General features: G+C 36.5%; 1 protein-coding gene and 1 pseudogene across 1 annotated transcript in view; one reads left to right on the plus strand and one right to left on the minus strand.

The window, feature by feature from the left end:
• Positions 1 to 24,515, minus strand: part of LOC114460870 (cilia- and flagella-associated protein 44-like) — a 228,515-nt gene that overhangs the window by 156,063 nt on the left and 47,937 nt on the right.
• LOC114460862 (cilia- and flagella-associated protein 44-like) lies at positions 202 to 12,755 on the plus strand (annotated as a pseudogene).

Genomic DNA, 24,515 nt, shown 5'->3' on the forward strand with positions numbered 1-24,515 from the left:
AAATAGTTTAATTTGTTTCTTAAAAATAGTTGATTATAATTGTTGTCTTCCAGTTTTAGTTTGTAATGTTAAAAGCACAAATGCACATTACTATTACCCAAAGGTGTATTTTATTTTGAAGAGGCTTGTAAGAGTTGCAAGGTATCATGGGTAATAAACCTGCCAGCTAGCGTCAGTGTGCAGTGTAATGGTGGATATACACATACATACAGCTACATCTTCCTGGTTTAAAGTTCTTCTACACTTCAGAAAGCAATGGCTGTGAGTATATACTTTGTTTAAGAGCTAAAGTAACCTGATTGTATAACTTTTAGATACTTTATGTGTGTTTAAAGAGTTCGTTTTTGTGGCTTGAAAATACTGCTATTAGATTGTATTGCCATGCAAAAAACGCCATCTTGTGGTACATAATGGAACAGCAGAAATATTATTGTTACTTTTTACATCTTGTAAGCATGTCTACATGATATTGCATTTGTTTAATGGTTTAGTAGTGATTTAAATGTTTATATTTTTGCAAGAAGACCAAGTGGTTAATTGTGTACATTTTATTTTGTGTTTTGCTTTATTGCAGTTTCACTCGTAATAGCATGAGTCTTCATGTCACAAGGTTTTGTGAATAAAGGGAGCAAGACGCTCTGAACCTGGCTCGTAAATTCGAGTTTGGCTTGCTGTTTATCTGCGTTAACATACTGGGCGTATACAACACGTAGTGAGAACAGTACAGTTACGTTTTATGGGCTTTTTGTTTTATTAAAGGCTCAGTAAGTGTGATTAGTTATAATTGAACTTTAGTCATTTAGGATGTAATTGTAATTGATTTCAGGGGGAAAATAATAATTGCAATTGGAACAAATGCTGGTCAACATAATCAATTTAGTTGTAATTGAACATGGATAATTGAAGTCATAATTGTAAGTTTGGCAGAAGTATGTGTAACTGTATAAAGTGAGGCTGTAGTCAACAGTGCATTACCAGGTTATGGTCCTCATCCATCCGTCCCTCAGTCACTCCTTTGGTTATGACAGCGAGCGCAGATCAAACCTGATGCTGCTGGATGACAGAACTCTAGTGTTTATAGCAGGAAACCTGCTTGTACTGCTGCAAGTTCACACCAAGGAGCAGAGATACCTGCGTTCCTGCAGCGGAGAAGGAATAGGTGCTATCACAGTAAGCTGATCTCCTGACACACTGACGATGTTATCATGCATACTCTGCTCAACAAATGTATATTTAACAAAGTACCTGTAATGTAGGCCACTTCCAGTCTTCTGTCCCCAGTTTTCTGACCAGCTTCTTTTGTTGTGACTAATATCAATCACATGTATATCTTTATGTATGTTTGTGTGTAGGCTCATCCCAGTAATGAGTACTTTGTCATAGCTGAGAAGGGAAACCAGCCTCTCATACTCGTCTATGAATATCCCTCATTGAGACTCTACCACATCCTCAGAGGTAAACATGATACATAATATCTATTAAGCATTTTTGTCATTTTGGATGATGGAGGCTGTTTTCTTATTTGCCATGTGTGCAGGAGGCACAGAGCAAGTGTACAGCTCCGTGGACTTTAACCTGGATGGCAGCATACTGGCCAGTGTGGGCGGAGCCCCATATTACATGCTGACTCTGTGTGACTGGAGACATGAGGAAGTGATGCTGAGGTGCAAGGCATCCTCACAAGAAGTCTATAGAGTCAGATTCTCCCCACACAACCCAGAACTGCTCACCTCATCAGGAACTGGACACGTCAAGTAAGGAACACAATGATTACCCCTGACTAGCCTGGAGATAAGCCACACCCACTTCCTTACTTTTTGTAATCGCCTGTATTAAACATGATATAATAATACAAGGAGATTAGGATGGATTCCAGGCTAAGTACAGAAGGTGCAGCAGGAGCACCAGTGGCTCCAGGTGTGGCTTTTCTTCACAAGAAGGTATTTTATGTAAACGACTAAGATGTAAATATGAATAAAGCTTTATGTACTTCACTGAAATAAAAAAGAGCACATTTTTATGATAAATACTAGTTCAAAGCTTCAAGGTTCCTGGGGAAACAAAGCACTTCTTTGAATGACAAACAGCTCAATCTGACTGATATCATCTTGTTATGGTGAAATGGAAGGATGCAATAACAGAAATATTGAACTTGTTCATTATAATTAGAGCCCTGATGGTTTAATCTCGTATTTATTTATTTTTAATCCTGAGCTGCTGTTTTATTGAAATGAAAAGGATTATATACTGAATCAGGACACGTTAGTGAGTTTGAACTTTGGCATTTCAATCCAATAAAATTCCACTGAAACTAACAAACTGAACACCACAAATCACTGCTTTGAAAAATGTCAGGGAAAAACATTGTTTTTAAAATAAATAAACAGATATAAAAATAGTTTGATAAATATTTGGTAAATTCCAGCAAATATACAGGTATGGGGGAAAAAGATGACATTTTTAAATTATAAAAGCAAATCATAAAAAGAAATACTCGTGTTAATAAAATTGTGCTTCATAAAAAAATGTATGTAAATGTATTTTTCTAACTTTTTTAGTTTTTCAGTTTAAAGACTATATTATAGCTCTAAAACCAACTAATCTGCAAAGGAACACGTGAATTGAGCATCATCTTTTCAAACAATTCCCAGGCAAGGTTATTGTGTAACATTTAAGCTTTTGTGATCGTTATTACTAGTCCACACTGCTTAAAGCTGGGGTATGTAAGTTTTTTTTTTTGTTTTATTTGGTAAAAAAATCAATAATCATTTTTAATATATTGTATTGCATATTGTAATCCAGTGTTCTGAGTGGACAGTGAATCTCTTCTCCGTCTCCTGGCTCTGTAAATGATCTTTAAAAATGCATGAGTGTGATGCTGGACTTCAGCCAATCAGAGATGTTTCTACCAACAGGGTGATCTCATGAGCTGTTTTAAGCATTATTATTGGCTGCTCAAGCTGCTCTTCAAAAGTTGATGCGCTTTCTGGATCTGAGAGTAGGGACAGTCCCATGGCTCTCTCTTGAGAGAGAGATTTTTTGTCATGTTGTTGATGTAATGATGATTTTACTGATGATTTTAATTGATTTTACTGATGATTTTAAATGTTCTTATTGATTTAAATGTTCTTATTGATTTTAAACAATTGAATGTTTTATCATGTAAAGCACATTGAGTTGCCTTGAGTATGAAATGCGCTATATAAATAAATTTGCCTTGCCTTGCCTTGCCTTGCCTCTATATTCTAGCTGAAGTCTCTTATCCGGCTTTTGGCACAGCAGTTACACGGCAAATCAAGAGGAAAAAGGAAGACCGAGATGGAGAAGCAACAGAATAAAGGCAAAAACGTGTTCAGGAGGAACAGAGTCCACAGGGTCGGTGTGTGCAGCGAACTGCGAGTGGTCTGCTTTCAGTCAGCGCAGTCCGCCTCGAGTCAGAGAGAGTGAGAACAGACGGAATATTTAGCTTATTAAAAATGATCTAAGGTGGAAATAACAGACCCAATTCATCTGCAGTGTGGACGCAGTGTGTCTGCTCTGATCAGCTGAGAAATGACTGCTTGTGTTTGCGGAGCAGCTGTGACTCTGACCCTCTTACTGTCCTCACAGCAGTGAGTGATACGTGCTTTTATGTCTCGAAAACATCAGAAAACTCTCCAATAACACAAGATGAAGTTCCAGCATTTGTTACTCGTCTCTATGGAGAAAACAGTCGCAAAGAGTTCCACAGTGTGCGCGTGCGCGCAAGTTTTGTTTAGGAGGGGAGCGTGGAGCGCCTCACGATTCTACATACCCCAGCTTTAAAGAGTGGTGTCTGTCTGTAAAGAACTTGTTTACTGATATCATTGCATTGTGTAAACATAAAGAATTTCTTTCATGTTTGTTATTTTCTCAGGTTGTCATGTATCTTCATGTTATTTGGCAGGAGTGTCATAATTATGAAGATAAAGACTTTTTAGAGGATGAGAAAATATTAATATTACAAATGCATATTTCAAGTCATCAGAGTAATCAACAAACTCCTCAGGCCAGGATTTAAAAATCCTGCTTTCTACCTCCTTCAAAAAACATTAGTTAGTGAAGACTTTTGTTGTGAAAAAAGACCTTATGTGACATTGTGTGATTTTATTTCTTCTTTTTGCATCCTGTTTAGGTTTTTGGACTATTTCTCCCACATTCACAGGTCTCAAATTGCAAGGGGTTATGGGATATTTTGGGGAAACATCAGCCACTGACGTAGAGGGATTCGTGGAGCTTCCTGATAGAAAGGTAGGTCACCTGCTCCAGTTATGCAGTACCTGGCATTATAACTTTCTCAGTTCAGAGATGACATTCAGCTCAGATTCCTTTCATGCTTGTAGCCAAAGACAATCCTAATGTGGCATTTGCTAATTGATACAGATCCTACAACCAGCTTCTTCATGTGTTTAGGAAACTAGGATAAAGTTCTGCTAGAGAAAAGAGATGTGTTCTGGCTTTGTGACCAATTTAAACTGAGCCTGACTTCTGTCACCGGTTGGTACAGTAAAATCAGTTGTAGAAACCATCTTGTTGCTGATGTAGTGTAAGACACATGCATTTTAGTAAAGAAATTAAAAACAAATGCACTGCTAAATACTTCATTTGGAGCAGAAAAATAAGGATTCACAGGGACAGCTTTTTATAATTTTCACTATCTCTGTACTAGCTTCTGGAAGTCAGATAAAGGTCATTTGTGTGAATAATTTGATGTCACAATTTGTTTTTGGTCAAGTTTGTGTATATTCATAACAGCTCTGATTTGTTGGTGCCATTAGTACGCAAATATTTCTACTCTCCGCTCCTGTCCCCCCATGTTAAAAACAACTAAACCCCCCCTACTTCTGACAAAACATTCTTTCTCTTAAGTCAGAAAAAACATGAAATATATAGCTACAACTTTGTCAAACCAATGACAGGTCAATTATATTTTTACTGAACATAAGGCCAATAAGCAAATGTTAAGGACAGATTTTAACTACATTTTCCTCCGATGATTTTAATACCATTAATATTCTGGCCCATTTAATGGTTCACGACAAACAAATTGACTGGTTTCTTACTTCACCAGTGCTTTTGGTTCTGCATTGACTGAGTCTTCTCCTGGTTAGGTGGTAACAGGTACAGAATGGGGTAACCTGCTGCTGTGGGATAGAGAGGCCATCAAAGTGGAGATCTGCCGAATAGAGCGGCAGAGCTGTCATGTGGGGACAGCACAGCCCTTTTCCTTAGAAGATGGACTGTTGATGACTTTCGGTTCTGATGGGGTGATCAGGGTACGATTAATCTTCTCTACGTGTTTTATTTTGAGCAGGTTTATAGGGGATCACATGCAGCTTATTCATGCTGACAAGGCAGGAGACAGTATTGGCTACAGGCGGCTATTTGTCTAATATTGTGTGGTCCCTAAAGTAAACATACAAAATGACTTCAAAAACACATAAGACAATAGAAAAACTCACAAAACAGCAGAAATTCACAAAATTGCTCTAAAAACCTATAAATGACCAAAAAATACACAAAAGGACAACAAATATACCAAAAATTACTCCATAAACATTGACTACAAAAAAAACACTCAAATAAAAAAAAACTACACAAAATGAATTCCTAAAACACACAAAACAACAAAGATACACAAAATTTCAGAAAAATATACAAAATACAAGCAAAAGACAAAAAATTACAACAAACAAATCCACATAAAAACCTTGTTGTTTATTCCTTTATTTATGAACAGATTGGTTGTTATTATGAACGCTGACATTCATATGGATAATGTGGCCCTCGGATCGAACTATCATATTTTTGTGGCCCCCGCTGTAATAGAAGTTGCCCATTTCTGCTGTACTGGATGCCAGTGTGTCACAGGGTCACCACCTACAGACACTTTCATTCACACAGCATTATTCAACTGATGCCAACAAACCACTATTGTGTTAATAATTGTCAATGTATGACTCATCAACATCACAAGAACAAGTCTCTCATTACTTTTGAACTAATGAAGGAACTTCATTATTAGTTCTTCATTTGGAGCTGCTTTCATTTCATTTTTGAATTGACCCTTAAAAGAACAAATCTGTTATAGCATGTGGAAACCACACCATTATTCTATTTGTATGTAAGGTGTATGTCTTACTATATAACTCTGCCACAGGGCTGGGACATTGAGAAAATCAACATGGCTGACACACACAGTGGAAGGTTAGAAATGGAACCCATTAATGAGCTGGTAGTTGGACACAATGTCTGCCTGTCATCTGTGGTGAGGAGCCTCCTGCCCAACTCCTTCATCTGGTTTGCCCAGGTCAGATGCAAAATCATCAACACTTCTGTCTACAATGCACCATAACGCTAGAGTCTGTACGGTGTGTTCCTACAGGATTCCAATGGAGCCATCTGGAAACTGGACCTTTCTTTCACCAACACTGTGAGTGAAGATGGTTTCCCTGAATTGATTTTCAGATCATTTACATGTTTGTTTATTTTTTATTTTCGACAATTATTGGCTTTGGTGTCTCAACTGTTGGGGTGGGTCACAGAAGTCTGTCGTAGAGCCTTTCCAGGCGTAACAGCATTGTACCATTTTTACATTACATTTTGAGTTAGTTTAGTTTAGTTTCAGTCCTTAGAATTATATTTAATGATAGATGACAAAAAACGATTAAATATATAATGAGAAAAAGGGATAAATAGGTAAAAGGTGGGGGGGTGGGGGGGCTGATGGGGTGGGGGGTCTGGGGGTTGGGGGTGGGATCGGTGGCGTGGTGCGCTGGGTCCTTGGCTCCTTGGGGCTCTCTCGGGTGTGTATGGGGGGGCGATGGCTGCCTCTCGGCTTGGGATCTTGGGGGCGTTCGGGGGGCTGCTTGGCCGTGGGGTGGTCGCCGGGGGCCCTTAGGCTGCCTGCTCTTGCTGCTGGCCTGACTGCTTCTTCGGGCCCGGGGGCGGCTCTTGCGTTTTGCAGTGGCGGTTCTTGGAAATACATTTGTCATGGATGCACTGGCCTTGGGCTGTGGGATAACACTCATACTGGGCTCAACCTTAGACACGTTGTTAAAAAAAAAAAAAAAAAAAAAAAATAGGTAAAAGGTCCTAAGTAGGCTATTTGCCTGTGGGTGAAAGTCCATTGCTTTTATTTTGAAGGGTATTACTACTAACTTTTTCTTAGAGTACAGTCTATTTAGGCATCACCACATGGCAACAATTTAGTACTTTTTTCCCGCTAACTAACATTGCTTTTCACTAATTAGTAAATAGGTTTTCAAATGAAAAGGTAATTTTGTAATGTATTTTTACTCCACATTTTTCCCCTAGTTTTCAGCTTGCATATACAAATGGCAGACAGAGACACACTATAGGGCCAAATACATTTGACCATCTTATATTTTTCAGGGTTTAGGCTGGCCCCTTATCTTTGTTTAAACCTGCCTGTGATTTTATGATCACAGGTTCAAACAAAACATGTTATTTAAATGAATTTGAGAAGTAAAATATGACTCCATTTGTGTTGTAGCTTGCTATTAAGAAGTGATGGTGGGTCCTAAACAGTGAAACAAAGGCTGTAGTTACATCTGTATGTGCAGACTCCAGATCCAGAGTGCCTGTTTACTTTCCATGCCGGGTCAATCCACGGTCTGGATGTTTGTAAAACATCACACCTCATGGCCACGACAGCTCCTGACCGTGAGTACGCACACACACAAGCACACACACACTTGACATTTACAGAAATTGCTTTCTTCCTTGGATTAGTATGGAATAGTCTCAGATTCTTATAATCTCCTAAACATAATCTCCTTTTTTGAAGTTTTACTATAATCCAGGTCTCGAAAAAGAATTATACTAAACCTGGCCAGAGGCCGGTTGTACAGAATTATACAAAAATTGTAAAAACTGGTGTTTAATCAACGTGTCTGTGCTCCGACTATTGGTTTAGCATTATCGTTGCAGATATTGCTCAGACTTTCTCCCTCTATTTAATTTCGGGGGAAAATCCCGCTCTATCCCAGTCATTGCTTATGTGTCCTTGGGCAAGGCACTTTTCACACATGGCCTCGTATGAATGGGTATGAATTGTGCATGAATAGGCGTGGTTTGCCCCAGGGCAGCTGTGGCTACAATGTAGCTTACCACCACCTTTATGACTGGTTTGAATTAATTATGGTTTCTGTAAAGCACTTTGTGTCATTAGAAGTGTTATATGAACACAAATACGTACAATTCTAAAGTCTTGAACTATTGTCTAGATGTCTTTACATATTTGCTGTTTTTTCTCTCTTTTTCCCTCAATTCCAAATTAAAGGTCAAACTCCTGTTCCACACAAACATATGTTAACTGATGAAATGTATAACTAAATGTTTAACCCCTTTCCGATCATTTCCACATTTACAATCACCTTTTGCATAATGTGCACAATCTTAATCAAAACATGATCGGACCAGTCCATGATTTCATTAGTCTAAAACTGTATTATGTTGTCTGGAACTAGACAAACAAAGAAGCATCCAGATTTTGAATGAAGTCTTGAAGCAGAACTAAGTAGCATGCAGTTAGCGCTGCCCCTAAAGGTTCCTTTTGGTTATGCCATTGTCGTAAAAACTCTGCACCCCCCGCCGCCTGCCCCACGCCACAGCTACACGCTTTTCTCTCCCAAGACGGTAGCAATCGATCACTGAAAAATCCTAATACAACAGTGACACTACGGGTGCTTTCACACATAGTCCCATGTGACCATGTCAACAGTATGAGGAAGAGAGACAAGTAAAATAAATGAATGGGAGTAACACGGAAGGGAGTGTGGCAATGTGTGTGGTGTGTTTGTTTGTGTGCTGACAGCCTCCACCATGATATAAGTTTGAGAAAAGTGAATTTGTAGACAACCGTGTGCAGCCACGGGGCTGGTCATAATCTAGCATTAGTTTGTACTGGGCTGTCGTAAAGCAGTACGTCTTGCCACCGGGTCGGAGGCAGGGAAAGTTGCAAGTGTGGTTTTCTGGCCAGAGACAGCAGGGAGAGATGAAAGACCCCCCAATCACCCCATAAACACTTGTATTACCCTCACAGGAACTACGAGAAGGTTTTATTAAGGTGAAAAGGTTACTTGGTTCTGCTTTAAGAAGACACTAGATTAGTGATGATTAATATAATTAGATTATTTGAGTTCAGGTTTTATTGAAACCTCAGTAGGTGAAACCAGCCCTCAGTGTTTAGATTGAGTTTGATGATATTTTTAAGTCATTAGTATTAGATATTAGAAGTTATAGAAGTTGAGTTTTTTGCTTGTATAGGTTCAACACTATCCTGCTTCTCTTCTCAGGCTCAGTCAAAGTTTTTGACTACTTGGCAAAAAAACAATTGACCACCAGTTGCTTCAACCAAAGTGGGACTACCATCAGCTGGGCTCCACCATGGGTATATTTGCTGACATCTAAATTTGCATTTTTAAACATTTCAGTTTTATTTATTCACCTTTCACAGTAAAACCAGCTTGACAACTTAGACATCATCAATACTTTTCTGGTTTCAACTGTTAGGTGAAAGCGAGCAGTGGTCTGCTTGGCTTTGAGGATGGAGTCGTTCGTTTATTGGAGCTATACAGACCTCAGAGTTTGTATGCGGTATCCAGAAGCAGCTGTGAAGAAGATGGCAAACTGCGCCTCAAACAGGCCTTTAAACCTCACAGTGAATCTGTAACTGCACTGGCTTATGAGCGTAATGGGGAGATCCTGGCTACAGGGGTAAGAAGAGGTTTAGTTGTGCAGTTTTATTGAATATTGCTGTAGATATGATACTGTATATGATATGATATAATGAAAAATAAGCAGGTGTTACATCATGAGTTTAAGTCCAACAATAAAACTGACAGTTCTCAGTTCTTCCCCACCCCGAACCATTTTCCTACGCTGACTCCCTCTTCCCTTTCTCCTCACTTAGGTGTAACACTGCCCTCTGTTTTTATATTCTCCCTTTAATTAAGTGTTTCTTATCCTTCCTTAGAGAGGGCTGGTAATGGTCACAATTATGCAATAAAATGAATTCATTCATTCATGACATCCTCCAGTTTGGGAACCACTGATGTAAACAATCCTACCTTTAGACAACTTACTACTCTGAAAGCATATCTAAAATAGATTAAAACATAACTTTGTGACATTGCTAAACATTAGAATACACGGCCCTTTGATTATATCACTACACTGCCTATCCTTGTGGATTTATCCCTTGTTCTCCAAGTCTGAAAACATGTACTATATTTAATTTATATAATCCGAGTCTCAAATAATGAACGTAGATGTCAGATTTTTGTTCCTCTGATTATGACTGTTATACAGGTGAACTGTCTTTAAAAGGAACTTAAACCACTGTGACACAACAATAACAAACTATATTGTAAACATTGTAACCTCTTTATTTTCCAGTGCAATTTCAGCAAGTGTAGCTTGGTGAGTTTAAATAGTCGAGTAATGAATAAATAAAACATTTGTAACCTTAAGTCTTTTTTTGTAACTACTCAGAGCGCAGACGGAACAGTGTTCTTCTTTTCTGTTGGGGAAAAGTACCTTCCTATCGGCTTTATCCATGTTCCCAGCCCAGTGCAGGCACTTGAGTGGTCTCCTGCATCCCATGTAAGTCGTATTCAACATCCTCACCATATAGTGCTGCAAAGATTGTGTCTGCTGAAAAAAACAACTATTCAATCGATTTTCTCTTCATTGTCTTAACACAGAGCAATAACAGACTGCTCATTCTGTGTTGGAGTGGGCATGTGGTTGAAGTGAATTGTCCCAATCCCAAGGATCAGGAGCCACTTAAAACCTTCCTGCTGCCTGAGCTGCACAGGAGGCCATTCAGGTTCCAGAGTATCAAATCTAGAATCAAGGTCTGAAGCCCAAAGACATTGTTTAAAGGTTTTTAAAAATACCAAAAACTCCTTTGAATGAAGATGAGTTGTGTCATGTGCGTTGCTGCTTTTACAGAGACAGGAAGACATTTTAAGACTTCAAGCTTTAAAGGAGGAGAAGAAGAAAAAGGCAAAAGAGCTTTTAACCTTGCTTGATGCAAAACAAGAAGAAGACAGAGAAGAAGAGGAAGAAAAGGAGGAAGAGTTACCACCAATATACATTCCAGATCCTCCAAGTCCTCTCTATTGTGGTTTCTATTCAGAGGGAGACCATTTCTGGCTTTCCATGGTACTCATAGACACATATTTTTATGGAATGACTCAAAAAATCAAATTTGATGAAAAATATTCAGGAATGTTTAACACCCTTCTCTATTGTGGTCTATATTCCATAGACCACTGTACTGTACATTTTTTGTTGGTACTAGCTAACTGTTTCTGATTTTTGAGTTAATTATTATAAATGATTATGTTATAATATCATTTTTATGAGCCAATATAACCGATGAGTATTATTGAGGAGTTTTATTATGCCACTGAATCTTTTTGTTCTTTTCTTTGTCGCACAGGGTGGCTTTGACTCAGGTTATTTGTATCATTGTAAGTTCTCAGAGAATCAAGACGAGGAACCAGAAAAGCGAAAGGATGAACCTTTTCACTTTCTACCAATCCACAATGCAGACAATGACCCAATTTGCTCAATCACCTTCAGGTAGACGTAGATCAAACTAACAAGTTGACTCTTTCATTTTAAATTCAGTTTGCAGAGCTGAAAGGCTGAAAATGATGTCCATGTTCAAATATCTGTCAATATTTTAGAGGATCTTGTTTAACTTCAGATGGATGACAAAACAAGATTTTATAGCTTTATTGTATTAAATCGTTCAGAGTTTTTGGACACAAGTCCAGCCCTTTCCTGTATATTAACACTGGACTTTAATTTACTATTAGGAGCGGGATGATACACTGAGTTCAGGATACGATACAATGGATGATCATGGGCTCACTATAACGATGCAATACCATATTTTTTGAAAGGAAAAAAAGGCAATGAAAATGCAGTTGGACTAATAACTATAAAATAATATTGGTTTTATATCACTTTAATTAACCCTGAAAATACTTACATACTCGGGGTATGAACTTTTTAACTCAATGAAAAATAAAAACTAATCATAATCTGGTGTATAGGAGATCGTGTGGATTTATTTTTTAATCTGACTCCCCCAAGAGATACCACTCAATGTAACACTTTGTGACGTTTTAATACCGTGTTATCTTGTCGCATGAAATATCGTCCCACTTTTATTTACACTCAACATCAGAATCATGTTAAGAGAAACTTCATAGACATTTTAACTGATTTGATGAGTATGTGTATCTTTTTAAAATCCCCTCTGACAGTTAAAACATCAGGCAGCTTTGTTAAAACCCTGATTTGACAGATGATTGTGTGTTCGATTGAAGGTTGTTTACCAGTATACCTCAAAATTCCACTTTATATCTGACTTGTCCTTCCTGGTGTTTTACAGCTCCAGCAGAGAGCTGCTGCTCTGTGGCATGCATTCAGGTTCCATCAGAGTTTACCCTCTGCAACCAGGTGACCTCAGCCTCACCTCCATGCAATCTCAGTGGGTCCTCAGCCTCCATGATAATCAGAATGGACAACTGCACCACATCCGCTGCAGCCATGACGACCTCTTTGTTTTAACTGCTAGAGATGACGGGAACATATTTTCCTTTACAAGGCGTCCACCAGAGGAGCTACAGAGCAGCCTGCAGCGAAAGGCTGCCATGATTCCTTCACCAAGTGTCAGTATACCTTTCAATTAGCATTCTGCATGGCAATGGTCATATTAATAAGCCTTATGTATTTTTGATGGATATGCTACTTGAAACACCTGCCAGAGCATGTTTTTGTTAACAATACAAAGAAAAATGATGTTGGTAACAAGAATAACAATTGGAAGGACAACAAATGACGCACCGCAATGTTTACCTAGAACAAGTTTTTTTTCTACCCTTTCAGATGATGTGCACATGTGCATGCAGGCATACACATCATTTTTATGGATTATTTATATACAATATTTCTCCTCATTTTTATTGATCATATGCGTTCTAGTTGATTCAACAATGAATCAAATAAATTAAATGACCAAGCAGGTTTTTAAGTGCCAGCAGCCTAAGTTTGTGAAAACCTATTGTATCCTGCATGTTATTTTTCTTCCTTAAAGCAAATCATGCTTCCTGTGCTCGAACAATCACCAATGTTTTCCACAAAGGTCTAGTCCCATGTCAGATTGCCTCAGCTGCAACATCAGGCCAATAGTCCTAAAGGTGGTGCTACAGCAAGTCTCTAAAGGTAAAAATGTTGAAAATTCACAACAAATCAACAATATGTGCAACAGATTTGCGACTTTCACCAAAATGGCACTGAAGAAATGTTTTTACTTTTAAATCAATTGCAAATTAAGAAGTCTAAACTTGCTACAGCTCACATCTTCAGACTGATCCACACAGATTTTTGATACATTAAAAACTGAGCCTACGGTGCATCAAAATATCCGATTTTTTTTTTTTTTTATCTCAACTATTTAGACTTTGTACATTGTCACCACAGAGAGTTTCTATAATACACCTGTTAACATTTGCAAAGTCTTGATGTTCATGTAACCAACATAATTAAAATGTGTTGACACTTACATGATATTTAAATTAACAGGTGGGTCTAGAGAGCAAGTCACTGGTTCTGGACATTGAGGACCCAGCAGCCTACAGGTCAGTGTTTAGACTGTTCAGCTAAATGTTTTGCAGTGACATGCCATGACCAGTAGGGTTGGGTAGGCAGGGGGTTGCAAATCGAGACCACCAAAGACAATTTCATATGTTTCTGCTGGCAAGTGTCAATTCAATTCATTTCAACTTTATTTGTATAAAGCCATTTCCAACAAAGTCATCTCAATGCGTTTAGCAAAATATAAAATTCATAATAAGAAAGAAAAAAACCCAACAAGATCCACATGAAGAAGCATTTAGCCATCTAACAAAATCAACATCGTGAAACACCATTAAAGAAACATAAACAAATATTTAATATAGCCTCCATACTCTCCCAACAAGATAGATATCATGACATGGCAGCACATTCGTTGATGGTGTTGGAAACACAGAAACACGGCGCAATCCTTCCATTCACTGTGAAAAATACAATACAATACAATTTTCTGACCTTACCATTGCTGAAGGTCTGGTAACTCAGGTGTTGGTCTCCCATTTTTTAAAAGTCGTTTTTCCTCAAAAGAAAGTTTCTTTATTGTCTCTAGTGCTGTCATCCTGCCTGTAGTGTTATCCCGCCCACTAGCTAGAGAACGTAGCAGCCGCGGTCACGTGATATCAATTCACTAATGCACTGTGAACGTACGTATAGCATTTAGTATAGAACGTTACGTCCATAGACAGCATAGAGAGCTGCCTTTTTACGTCAATGGTTTTCATCTTGGGGAACTGACTGTGCATGTGCAAACACATAAAAACATGCTATGGCAACAGAGGCAGAGCAGCAATGTGCTTTTCGGAGAGGGCGTGGCCTCCTCCTGCCTTACAGCAGAGTAAGACTGCAGCCGTTCCAGGAAATAGCGATGTTTAGTAATTTGGACTATGAAACACTCAAAATGCGGACACTTTCAAACTTATAGGTATTGTAGGCTATCGGAAATGGAAAAATAATTAATTTATAAATATATTATAAATAAAACAAATTGACCCTTGGGTAGGCACTGCCTTCTTTGCCTACTCTGACTGCAAGTCACTGATGTTTTGATATTTAGGTGTGTTGGGGGCGGGGGCAGGGCAACGATGAGAAGAGCAGAGGATTACAAGCCACTGGGGAATGCTGTATGCTATGCTATGTGTGTTATTTTGACTTAAGTAGAGCACCCTCTTCTCTTACCCACAACAGCAAACCTCCATTGGTCAAATAGGTTATTGATAAAACCGTCATTACAACTACTTGTACAGTGCCTGTCGGAAGTATGTATTCATATAGTGGAGGCTTAAGTAGAGTTGTCAAATATGGCCAAAGGAGTATGTGTTTGAAGGTTGGATGTACAAAGAGGTGTGCATACTCTGCAGTGTTATAAAGGGGTATATGTGCGGGTGCAAAAAAAAAACTGTTTATTTAGTGTTTAACATTTCTTAGTGCAGGGGTGGTGATTTGTGTGTGTGTGTGTGTGCGCGCCTGCACTTGCACGTGTGCGTGTGTGTGTTAAGAAGAGACACCGTGCAGTATACACTTTTTTACTTGTCTGTCATTCATACAATGTTTTGTATTTCCTGTGAAATGGATTCAGTGCAGTCAATAAACTCTGAATTTATTCAGTGACAGATATCATAATGTATGATATCGCTGTATCGTGATATAATTGTTACCGTGGGCAATGACAGTATCATATCGTGAGGTACCAGCCCTAATATACATGGGTAGGCATCGTCTTGGTGGGCTGGTCCGGTCCGCTATGTTTTTTTTTTTTTTTAGACAATATTGGCTTAAAATTGGCAGAAATTTGAGAACAATTTAAACTGGCGTGAATGTGGATAAATTGGCAAAAAATAAGCATGAAATATGGTGAAAAGAGGTTAACAGTAACAATAATGGGTCAACATATGTGACATTCAGTGTAAAAGTGGTGGAAAGGGTTAATCAGTGCAGAAAAGGCATTTCAATGTGATGGGGAAGTGGCAGAAATGGGAGTAATGTCGCAAAAATGCATTAAAAGGAGCAAAAATATGTCAAGAAAAAGTGATTAAAAAAAAAGGTTAAAATATGGAAAGTTTGACGTAGCTGCAGAAAAAGGGTAAAAATAAGCCAAAATGGCCTCAAATTGTTTAAAAAAAATGACTTAATAACTTGTGCAGATATTTTAATCATACTAGGCACATTTTAATGACTTACTTATGTTTGGCTTCCATTCAGCTACAATAACATGTACGTGCTGAATGATGTTAATCAAATGAGTCGTTAGCTGTTGATGAATAAAGCCGATGAGCTGTGGCAAACAAGACATCTCTGTAAGTGACAAAAGTATCTAAAACAGAGGTATAGCTGTGGCCTCACAGATCGATAAACCAATGATCAGCAAAAAAAGATGGAAAAGGTTGAAACTGTTGCTCAAAACTTTGTTTTGATGTCCACTGTAAACATTTGGTTTATTGACATTGTTGGAAAAGTTTGGCGCATTGCATTGTGGGATGTGGTATCCCGGCATAGACGAATGCATAGAAGGGTTTTTACTTGAAGTATCACTTTTTGATTTATTTAGAATTTGATAGAAACTGCACTTTTTCTTTAATTTGTTGGGTTTTGTGTTGTAACTAGTAAAACTCCTGTAGACTGTTTTAACAGTGTGACTATTCCTTATGTTCAGTGTCCCTGTTGTGATATTCTGTATTATCTCAACTAAAAATAGCTCCATACTTTTATTTGTTGGTTTTCAAGTTGATTTCCTCAGTTTGGCTCTTGTGTGTGTGTGGCCTGTTATTTGAAGGTGATAAATCACTCTGTTATACATTTTATTTAAGTAAGCAGAGGAGTAAAGAGTACTGATATATCCTACTCAAATAGAAGTACTGATCGAAATTGTACAAGTACAAGTACATGTAAGTCATACATAATTAAAAAATCAAGTATAATTAAAAATAAGCTTAATTAAATATTACAGTAAAGGTTACTTGTTTCTTTCATCCCCACGTTTATTTTTGGTGATAAATCTTACCACGGTTCCCTTGCATACAGTAAACATCTCATGTATAAATTTAAAAAGGAAGAAACCTAATCTTGCACATTTGGAACTTAATTACTAAATACCTTCATCTAATGCTGTTTTGGCACAGTGCATTACGTTTAATCTGGTTGGTCGGCTATGATGTGATGCATTTGATTGTTGTCTGGTCATTTCATTTTTTGTAGTTTCACAATGTCTGTTAATCATTTAAAAAGTACATGTACCATAAAAGCAACTCAATTCCAGTAACGTGAGTATTTGTAAATCTGTTACTTTCACCTTTAGTGGTTAGTGATGGTGGACGTATTATTTGCTTAAATACTTAACTTAAAAAGGGGTAGTTAGACATGTGTAGAAACAGGTGGTGTGTGTCTGTGAGTTCACGTGTTTGTATTTTAAAAAAAAAAAACTTAAATACATAAGGTGCGTGTGTGTGTGTGTTAGGGCTGAATGATTTTTGGAAAATAATCAAATTGCGATTTTTTTCGTCAATATTGCGATTTAATATGCAATTATTTTTCAATGAATACAAGCAATAAATCTGTTTCATAATAAACCACTTAATATTTATTTCAACTTTAAATAAATATAAAATATGCATTTTAAAGAACAGATTACAACAATAAAGCAAACAAATCTGTGGCTTTACTTCTTCAACATATTAAACTAACTTCACGTTTCATGTGGACTGCACTTTTTAAACACTCTCTGAACTTAACAGGACAGTCTATAAATAAATAAAATAAACAGATATAAATATAAATATATCCAGTCAGTAACATCACACATACTGAAGTGCAGGAAAATAAGGAGAAATAATATCTGCTTTAACCAATTGGATGTTTTTTAGGTAAATCAACAAACTTAAAATAAATTATTACTAAAAAAAATTAAAAAAAAACACAGCCTTTGCAATTAGAAAATCACGTTTTATATCGCGATGTTATCGCAATTAATCGTTCAGCCTTAGATGAAACCCTTCTGCCAATGTTTTAGATAATCAGTCAAAAATGTTCAGCAGGCAAAAAAAGCCGTCTTTAAACAGTGCAAAGTTATACATGACCTCATGACTTGCATGTACTTTATGAAAGCTCAACGTTCAGAGGGTGATTTTTCTTGGTAATGCAACTTGTTATGTTACGTGTAAATGCATTTGATCATCATCTAACACGGGGTGTCAAACTCATTTTAGTTCAGGGTCAAAATACGGACCAGTTTTAGCTTCAGTGGGCCACAGAATTTAGGCTGGAAAAAAGCTAATTCAACATTAACCTGCCCTGGTTTGCACTTCCACGTATAAATGATGATAAAGTATGTGAGTATATCAGTCCCTGTAGGACATGCGCCTAAATTTACCTGATTTTGGGAATTTAGAGACATTTCATGGAGAATTTTGAGGAAGATTTGGAAAAATTGAGAGTTCTTTCAACAATTTCAGATTAAAATTTAGGGGTGCCCCGATATCGATATCGGATATCGGTCCAATGTCAGCCTGAAAACGAATATTGGATATCGGATTCAAATTTCAGAATTTTATTTATTTATTTTTTCAATTCCTTTTTTTATTTATTTTATTCAATTGTAGAATACTGTAGATAATATGTTAAATGTTAAAATGTATGTAACCAATTGGTTCATAATAAATGGGTCAGTTTTTCTCATCCCTACTGTTGCTGGCTATTGTTCTCTGTTTAAGTAACATCACTTGATCAAGCCTTTTTTTTTAACATTTTACACTACAAAATAAGTAATAAAAGTATGTATAATTCGTGCTGATATCAAATTAATATCGGTATCAGCCGATACGCAAGGCTGCAATATCGGTATCATATCGAAAATGAAAAAGTTGTATTGGTACATCCCTATTAAAAATGACTGCTGTCGTGATAAAAGAACTGGAAAAATGACCTCTGCAAATTTTGTGGATTTTAATATAATTTTGTATTTGGAGCGACTGAGATATCAACAGCTGAATTTCATGTTTTTACAATTTTTTTTTTTTACTTTCTTGAGCGGCCCAAATTTGTTGCTTTAAAGGGCCTGATTTGGCCCCCGGGCCTTGAGTTTGACACACTTAATTACATCATAATGTGCACAAAAATGGCTTTGCAGAGCCTCAAAACCAGAACCAAAGTTTTTTTATGATCCACTGGATTGTTCTGGATCTTTTGCTATTTTGCTGTGTCATGGAAACTTCACAAAACAATGCTTTAATCCAGTGTTAGTGCAGGTTGTTTGACCAGTCTGATGGGAGGGATATTTACACTGACTTTTTTCTCGTCTTGTAGAACCCATGCTCATTACGAGGATAGTTGAATTAACCCTTGTGCACTCCTTTAAATGTAAATACACTTCTACACCTTCTGCACACAAACTGTTCGTCTCATAAAAGTGTAATAAAAATGTACTCCATGATTTTTTTTTTTACTTCCACTGCATCAGATCTTTTCAACTACTTCAGACCTATGCATAGATATAACATTTATTGTAATGTTCAAAGTTCAAACCCTTTGTAACATTTGTGATATGATACCGATATTGCAGCCTTGTGTATAGGCCGATACCGATAGTGATTCGATAGCATGAATCATACAGATGTTTTTTTTTTTATTTCTTTTTTTCTTTCCTTTTTTCCTCTCTTTTCTTCAATAAAAAAAAACAATAATGATTTATTTTGTGGTGTGGAATGTTAGAAAAGGCTTGATGAAGTGATGTTACTCAAACAGAGAACAATAGTCAGCAACAATAGATATGAGAAAAACTGACCCAATTATTATTAACCAATTGGTTACATAGATTTTAACCTTCAACATAATATCTACAGTATTCTACAATTGAATAAAATAAATTAAAAATAAAATAAAAATCAGAAAATCCGGAAATTTGAAGTCGATATCCGATATTCGTTTTCAAGCTAATATCGGACCGATATCCGATATCGGATTGGGACACCCCTAATTTTTGATGAAAATATTACAGCCTTGTGTCATTAATGAATAGCAAAATTGACCGTTTTAAAGAAAAAATGACACTTGTACAACTTGTATAATTTGCAAGATAAGAAATCCAGGCCTTCACTGAAAACTTTATGCATTGGTCTCTTATTTTGAAAGTAGAGGCTTAGCTCTATTAGGTATTAATTGAAAAAGCATTATGATATGTCATGATTACAGTATATGAAAAATATGGTTACAATAGGAGTCATTGAAGCAAATTTGGTCACATGGTTACTAAGTGTCAGTGTGATGCATATCTTCTTTTCTATACACTTCATATACACAGGACTTTGGAATTAAGCAAAAAAAACAATAGTAGAAATTTTTCATAAATCTAGCCCTAAAAATGAATGGAATATTCAGAGGCAAACAAATAAAAACACCTAAAATGTCACTTTTGGTCACAAAGATGCTCCAAGGGTTAAGACAATAATTATTAATGAAAATGGGAAAATGCTTTTATATAGCGCTGCAATTATAAGCAGTGACACTAACTATTGAGCTATTCAAAGACCACTGCAGAAGCACAAAATAACAGTGTTTAGGGCTCGTTCCAGCTTGATAGATCATATTAGGCAGTGGCTATCTGTACGGTTGCTACATCAATATACCAACATTCTATCCGTACGCAGCGCCCCTCATTGGCCAGTTTAGGTCACGTTACTAAGACTAATCCTAATCCTAACCCTAAAATGCTACGTACGTGTACTTCGGTAAACGTACCAAAAGACACTTTCATCATGTTAGATATCAGCTGTGTTGGTGCATGAAAACAGGCAGGCTTTGAAATATCCCACATGAGTTCAGTTCACTCATCATCTGTAAATCTGAAAAATAGTTATAAAATATATCTGGCAGAGCTAAGGAAGTTTTCTGATCTAAAATAAAAAAGTAAGCCTCATATGTTGAGATTAGGGCTGGGCGATATATATCGATATTCAAGCTGTTTCGACTTTTCTAATTTGGCGATATTGAAAATTACAATACCGTAAGGCTGGGTAAAAAAAATTGATTTTTACACGATTAATTGAACTAGTACAGTGCCCGTCGGAAGTATTCATTCATGTGGGAGCTTAAGTAGAGTTAATTATGGCCAAATGAATATATGTTTGAAGGTTGGATGTACAAAGAGGTGTACATACTCTGTACTCTGTAGTGTTATAAAGGGGTTTATTTGCGTGTGCGATTTCCCTGGTTTAATTCTATGAAATATAAACATGATAAATGTGTTTGTTGTTTTTTTTTTTTTTTACTCACTTTTATATTTTTTTGTTTGGTGTATTTTTCTGTAATGTATGTTTTTTTTAAATCATTATGTGTATTTGTGTATCTTTCTGTTGTGTTTTTGTGCATTTGTTTGTTGTTTTTTTATTACTAATTTTTATATTTTTTGTAATGTATGTTTTTTTGAAGTCATTATGTGTATTTTTTGTATCTTTCTGTTGTGTTTTTGTATAATTATAGTTTTTGTTGCCATTGTAGTGTGATTCTGTTGTCATTTTGTGTATTTTTTGTATAAATATTTGATTTTGTGTATTTTGAGTAATTTTCATATTTTTGTTGTTTGCTGTATTTTTCTGTAATGTATGTTTTTTGGAGTCATTTTGTGTGTTTTTTTTATCTTTCAGTTGTCTTTTTGTGCATTTTTTTGTATAACTGTATTTGGTTGCCATTATAGAGTGATTCTGGAGTCATTTTGTGTACTTTATGTATGAATATTGTTTAGTTTTTGGTTTTATTTTACTCATTTAGCATATTTTTATTGTAGGTTTTATAAATACTGTGCGTGTTCCCGTGAAATGTTTGAGACGCTGATAACCAAACTCCATAGACATTGTAACTGAAACTGCGCAAAACAAAACGTAAAGCTCCAAACTACATGAGTGAGTAAGTAAATTAAAGTATTATCTACAATTCGGCTGTCTTTTTTTAAAAAACAAAAATCATTTTTTACCTTTGAACCGAGTGGTCAGAGCTTAGCTTCCATGCACGGCACCACAGACAATCCGCAGTTTTACAGATGGAGTTGGGAAACGTGTCTGCAAAAGACTCACCAGTGGCTGACGTTTTCAAATGATCTATTCAGAGAACTCCCGTGTCTCGGTCTAAATTATCTTGTTCTCTATCGCTCGTGTGTTTACAGTTCGTGTCCGCTTGGCTGTGTGCGCAGCGATTGGCTCTGGCCGCACACGTGACTCTTGCTCGGGTGAGGAGCTGTGCAGTGAAATAGATATAGATGGTGCGCTAGCGCCCCCTCACACCCTGTGGTCAAAAGCTGAATAGGTTTCATTTCGGGGCCGTCCATAAGTGAAATAAAATTAAAATAAACATTTTGAAATGACCAAATTACTCCAAAATAAGAGATACACACACTCGGGGTATTTGGAACCCGTTCACTAAGTTTCAGGTCGAACTCGCACCGCAACCAGGGAGATATTTGCTCCACACACACACACACACACACACACACACACACACACACACACACAGGCTTGGGGAGTAATGGATTAAAAGTAACAGCGTTATGTAATCTGGATACAAAAATAATGTAACTATAATCTGTTACAGTACATTTAAAAACATGTAATCAGATTACCAGTATTTTTATTAAAAATGGGGATTACTTAGTGGGATTACTTCTTCAAAATAAACGGAATATACACCGTGCAACAGATGCACAGAGTTCGCACACATTGCGACACTTCGTAGCACTTCACCATAAACGTGAAACCAATACTTCCTGCCTAGCTGTTTACCATCATGACTCAGGAGTTTTTACTGCATGAAAATTCCTGAGTCATTGTTTGCTGTGACCACACCAAATAAAACATGGAAAGGTAAATTACAAAGATGAATCCAAAGTTAACTTCTGACACAAACTCTCTACACCATAGACTGTAAACACACATCTCCACTACGCATCCTCAAGTTGCCTTCACTGACTGCCAACGCTGTAGGAATTAGGAACATCTACAACGGACACATCCAACAAACAGCAGAGCTGTTACAATATAAAGCTATTATGGTAACAGCTAACTTATATAATATAGTGCAGTAACATAACAGCTGTATATGTGTTTGCTGTGTCTATCACTGCAGGATGCAGAATAACTGCATTTGTTTGTCTAAGAAATAATTTTCAACAAATTGAATTAAAGTCACTTCCTGTACATTACATGAAAGACATGCTGACATACCAAAAATAACTAATAATTAACTATGGAGCATGTTATTACGTTAAACATCTACTTTATGGCACTTTTTTCCTGTAATTTTTTAATTAATTTAAAACCAGAATCAGGGAAACAGAAAAAACCAAAAACAGGAAAAAATAAAAATCAAATGCAAAAAAAATGGTGTATTTCTGATTGGTTTTAAAATCAAAATAACAATGGTAACTAATTGTATAATTTTGTTTGTTTGTCTTTTTTACAAAGTGCAGTTGATTCTATATCTATAAAATAAAAAATCTGACTGCAGGTGACAGATAGAACACATTTTTGCGGAGGTACGTCTTTTAAATTAACGCATGCCTCGAGATGCGTTCAAAGTCCCTGGAAAACCCAGAAATTTGTAAAATATCCCCACACAGCCCTGACACCACATGAAAAACAAAAGAGGACATGTCTAAAACCACACGTATAGTCACCATACATGTCATCATTATTTAATAATGAATAGAAAAAATAATAAAATAATAAATGCAGTGTGATAGTTTGGTCACATGGGAGAGATTTATTAAGTTTTATTATTAATATATGGACTTTTGGTATTGTTTACCATATTTGCATTGAAAAAGGAACCTTGGGGTGAAATATTAATTAGAACATATTTTCAAATTAATATCAAAATAATAATGACTCACTGGAACACATCTGTAACCTTTGCACACCCAGAAACACAATATATTATGACTGTAAATATCATGTTTGCTATTAAAAACTGTATATTACAATAATTAGCATATTAGCACACACTTATCTATAATAGAGCTTTTCATCTGTAAACCCTTCTTAGAAACCAATGATCACACAATGTGTTGCCTGTTATCTCACGCTACGAGGTGACTATTGTTGGAATTGACCTTGTATAAATAAAGTTTCATTGAATTAATATGTGACCTTTGACAAATAAACAGTGGTTGCAAATATCAAACTACTTATGTGTAACTCTATTGTAGTCCAGTCATCACATTTATAAACTATCTTAGTCATCTAGGATCTGTGCACCCTCAGAAAATCAGCTGCTCACATTATTTTGACCTGAAATGATCTGATTTTCCACCGTTTGTAATTCTTCTCCAGTCTGCATTGACTCCTCCCACCAGAGCGTCATGTTTAAGGGAAGAAGAAAATGACCTTAGGTCTCACATGTTAGATGGCACTTAAACTGAGACATATTTGAATACTTTACATTGTAGTGTTGCACAAATGTTTGATCATTTTGTTTTTGCCTTCTTCACGTGACAAATCACAGCACTTTATACAGCAGCATATTATGTGTTTTGTTCATTGCTGTTGGTTTTGCTTTAAAAAAGTCTTAAATTGTCTTAAATTTGACATAAAAAGTGTGCAGCAACCACTGTTTCTGGTGTACGGTTCATACTGTTAATAAATATTGATGGTACTCATACTCCTGGTTGTGATTCTGATAAGATGTTTATTCTAAGAACAAAAACTGGTTTTAAAATTTTGGTTTTAGTTTTAATATAGATTTAGGTTTCTTTCAAGATGAGTCAACTTGTATCAAGAAACAGCTTAATCATTTTTCATTAATACTGAGTCAATTTTTACTTAGATTAGTTGTTTTCTTCT

This window comes from Gouania willdenowi, unplaced genomic scaffold, assembly GCF_900634775.1.
Source record: "Gouania willdenowi unplaced genomic scaffold, fGouWil2.1 scaffold_82_arrow_ctg1, whole genome shotgun sequence".
NCBI lineage: Eukaryota > Metazoa > Chordata > Actinopteri > Blenniiformes > Gobiesocidae > Gouania > Gouania willdenowi.